Here is a 5,000-nt window from a genome sequence, read left to right as displayed (position 1 = left end):
TGTTTGTTTGTTTGTGTGTGTTTGTTTGTGTCTGTTTGTGTGTGTTTGTTTGTCTTTGTGTTTGTGTTTGTTTGTCATTGTGTTTGTTGGTTTGTGTCTTTGTGTTTGTTGGCTTGTTTGTTGGTTTGTCTTTGTGTTTGTTGGTTTGTGTCTTTGTGTTTGTTGGTTTGTCTTTGTGTTTGTTGGTTTGTGTCTTTGTGTTTGTTGGCTTGTGTTTGTTGGTTTGTCTTTGTGTTTGTTGGTGTGTGTCTTTGTGTGTGTTGTTTTGCCTTTGTGTTTGTTTGTGTGTGTGTTTATGTATGTGTGTAGGTTTTGTTTGTGTATTTGTGTGTTTGTTTGTGAATGTTTGTTTGTGTCTCTGTAATTGTGCGTCTGTGTATGTGTCCTTGCCTCTTTTGATCTGTGTATTTGTGTCCGTATGTTTGTTTGTGTATCTGTATGTGTTTGCGCCTGTGTATTTGTGCGTGCGTGTGTGTGTGTGTGTTTGTGCCTCAGTGTGTGAGTGTGTCTGTCTTCGTTTATGCTTTTACTTATGTCTGTGTCTAGTAAAACGAGAGGAAAAAACATAGCTTTATGTTCAAGGAATGCATCAGTATAGAGTGTGCAGCGTGTACGAAAACTGTGCATCCTTCGCGTATACACTTTTCTGTATAAATCTCTAAATTATGCATATATCAGTGTGAACATCCAGTCCCATGCACGCACCACTGCCTCCGCCCTCCACTGTGCATAGATATACATGTGCACAACCGGTAGCGTGTGAGGGATCTGAACGAGAACCCGCGGATGTGTGTGCGAGTCTATACATACCCAACGGCAGCCAACCTCTGCGTGTGGATGTTGTCGTAAAAATGCACACGCTGATACTGGAAACCGGTTTGTCCCCTGGTGTGTGTGTGTCGTCTCAAATTGCATATGCACCGAGATGTGAATGATGAACGCATGGGACATTCGCACCTCACTCACTCGCCGGGAAAACGGAGGCGAGAGAGAGAGAGAGAGAGAGAGAGAGAGAGAGAATCGGATATATATTCCGGTTCTTGGGAAGCGCTCCGTTGTAAAGAAAGGATGTTGCAATGGATTTTGCATGACTTTCGATGATTTGATATGTTTAAATTACTTAAAATTCGCCGTAAAATGTGTGTCGGTAGTCGGCAAATTTAATGAGACTGATAAAGTACACGAAATGTTAATAGTTACCCTTCTTGTTGTTAACGTTTTCTGTAGACAATGTGTAATTCTTGACTTGATCTTCAAGAGTTTCCATATCTTGTTTTAGCTTTTTTACATAGGCCTATGTTCATTTTCATAATATTAGAATTTTTTGCTTTCCCGATATCATTATTATTATTTAACATCAGTGGATATTCATTATGTTATTCTCATTGACTGTTTACAAACAATAATGTCACTAATAGTACTAGTAACAGTAGCAATCGTATTGTTATCGCTATTATTATAGTTATTGTTATCATTGTTGTTATTATCACCTTTAGTCGTAGTGGCAGCAGTAGTAGTGATTTTATATAACATTATTGCTGTTGTTCTTGATTTTATTATTATCACTATGTTCCATGTTTATATTAGCGTTATACAGTTATTCCTGTTATTGTTATCACATAACATGGCATAAACCTTTCCATTACCTTAACTTTGCTGTTATTGTTATTATCATTTCTTGCTTAAAAGTAGCCGTACTTTTGCTGTTGTTAAACGTGTGTTTTTCATATCTTGATTTTTTTCTCTCATCAATTTTTTGTCACGATATTTGGTGTTTAATGTTGATATTATTTTCATTATAATTCATTATGATTATCTTGATAATACAGTTGTATGTGCGTGGGCTTATTCGTGTAAGTATGTAGAATATCCCTATATATTTTTTTTATTATTATTATTGTACAGCTACCCACGCGCACGTGCCTTTCAAAACACGAACCCTTACATTCTCTATGATCTTCCCCTCACTTTTCCCCTCCTATAGCAGCGTAAGGAGTTCAGTGCGCCTTGACATACTTCCGTCGGTTGCGAGGGTAAGAAGGGGTCGACTTAACCGCCTTGTTAGCAAACTTTACCTGGGACTTAACCCGAAATACTGTGCGTTTCGGTTGAACGCTTGGCCTTGCGAAATGGTCGTGGCGAGCGGGACGATAGGCCAGTATGTTAAAATTGCGCGAGGCTCGACCCAGTATTAATATCCGCATATACGGACATGCATAAACATAAAATAAATGCAAAACTGTCTGTTTAGCTATCCGGTAGATATGCATGTCTAGACTGATATGTGTGTATTTATCTATGTGATTTGAAAGGCCGTTTAATGAAGATTCGTTGGGTCGGGCCTCGTACAATTTTAACAAACCGGCCGTATGCCTCGTGTTCTTGAAAATGTCTTCACTGCATGAAGGTGTCTCGGTGCTCAGTGCATGACATGTGAGATGGCTACATGGTTTGTCATAGATTTATTTCGTGTGATGAGAATATTCCCTCCCGGTTTGTCTTGCGGTTCTGCTAGCTGTTCTGTTAACCTATTTTGCAATTGTATGTGATATTTCTCGCATGAATTACTCAGTTCGTACCATGTTAGTTCAGGCCTTCTTTTGTCATTAAATAACTCGTAAAAATCTGTCAACAAACCCCTGTCACCATTGGTCTGTTTTACCAGTGACATATGTTATTAGTGACCTGCCTTGCCAGTGAACTGTCTTACTAATGACCTGCCTTGCTAATGAACTACTTTACTAATGACCTTCCTTGCCAATGAACTACCTTACTAATGACCTGCCTTGCCAATGAACTACCTTACTAATGACCTGCCTTGCCAATGAACTACCTTACTAATGACCTGCCTTGCCAATGAACTACCTTACTAATGACCTGCCTTGCCAATGAACTATCTCACTAATGACCTTCCTTGCCAATGAACTACCTTACTAATGACCTTCCTTGCCAATGAACTACCTTACTAATGACCTTCCTTGCCAATGAACTACCTTACTAATGACCTTCCTTGCCAATGAACTATCTCACTAATGACCTGCCTTGCCAATGAACTACCTTACTAATGACCTGCCTTGCCAATGAACTATCTTACTAATGACCTTCCTTGCCAATGAACTACCTTACTAATGACCTGCCTTGCCAATGAACTATCTCACTAATGACCTTCCTTGCCAATGAACTACCTTACTAATGACCTTCCTTGCCAATGAACTACCTTACTAATGACCTTCCTTGCCAATGAACAATCTTACTAATGACCTGCCTTGCCAATGAACTACCTTACTAATGACCTGCCTTGTCAATGAACTATCTTACTAATGACCTGCCTTGTCAATGAACTACCTTACTAATGACCTTCCTTGCCAATGAACTACCTTACTAATGACCTGCCTTGCCAATGAACTACCTTACTAATGACCTGCCTTGTCAATGAACTATCTTACTAATGACCTGCCTTGTCAATGAACTACCTTACTAATGACCTTCCTTGCCAATGAACTACCTTACTAATGACCTTCCTTGCCAATGAACTACCTTACTAATGACCTTCCTTGCCAATGAACTACCTTACTAATGACCTTCCTTGCCAATGAACTATCTCACTAATGACCTGCCTTGCCAATGAACTACCTTACTAATGACCTGCCTTGCCAATGAACTATCTTACTAATGACCTGCCTTGCCAATGAACTACCTTACTAATGACCTGCCTTGCCAATGAACTATCTTACTAATGACCTTCCTTGCCAATGAACTACCTTACTAATGACCTGCCTTGCCAATGAACTACCTTACTAATGACCTGCCTTGCCAATGAACTATCTCACTAATGACCTGCCTTGTCAATGAACTACCTTACTAATGACCTTCCTTGCCACTGAACTATCTTACTAATGACCTTCCTTGCCAATGAACTACCTTACTAATGACCTGCCTTGCCAATGAACTATCTCACTAATGGCCTTCCTTGCCAATGGACTACCTTACTAATGACCTTCCTTGCCAATGAACTACCTTACTAATGACCTTCCTTGCCAATGAACTACCTTACTAATGACCTTCCTTGCCAATGAACTACCTTACTAATGACCTTCCTTGCCAATGAACTATCTCACTAATGACCTTCCTTGCCAATGAACTACCTTACTAATGACCTTCCTTGCCAATGAACTACCTTACTAATGACCTTCCTTGCCAATGAACTATCTCACTAATGACCTTCCTTGCCAATGAACTACCTTACTAATGACCTTCCTTGCCAATGAACTACCTTACTAATGACCTTCCTTGCCAATGAACTACCTTACTAATGACCTTCCTTGCCAATGAACTACCTTACTAATGACCTTCCTTGCCAATGAACTACCTTACTAATGACCTTCCTTGCCAATGAACTATCTTACTAATGACCTTCCTTGCCAATGAACTACCTTACTAATGACCTTCCTTGCCAATGAACTACCTTACTAATGACCTTCCTTGCCAATGAACTATCTCACTAATGACCTGCCTTGCCAATGAACTATCTCACTAATGACCTTCCTTGCCAATGAACTACCTTACTAATGACCTTCCTTGCCAATGAACTATCTCACTAATGACCTGCCTTGCCAATGGACTATCTTACTAATGACCTTCCTTGCCAATGAACTACGTTACTAATGACCTTCCTTGCCAATGAACTATCTTACTAATGACCTTCCTTGCCAATGAACTATCTCACTAATGACCTTCCTTGCCAATGAACTATCTCACTAATGACCTTCCTTGCCAATGAACAATCTCACTAATGACCTGCCTTGCCAATGAACTATCTCACTAATGACCTTCCTTGCCAATGAACTACCTTACTAATGACCTTCCTTGCCAATGAACTATCTTACTAATGACCTGCCTTGCCAATGAACTACCTTACTAATGACCTGCCTTGCCAATGAAATACCTTACTAATGACCTTCCTTGCCAATGAACTACCTTACTAATGACCTGCCTTGCCA

Source organism: Penaeus vannamei, chromosome 29 (assembly GCF_042767895.1).
Source record: "Penaeus vannamei isolate JL-2024 chromosome 29, ASM4276789v1, whole genome shotgun sequence".
Classification (NCBI taxonomy): Eukaryota; Metazoa; Arthropoda; class Malacostraca; order Decapoda; family Penaeidae; genus Penaeus; species Penaeus vannamei.
Note: the sequence above shows the minus strand (reverse complement) of the source record.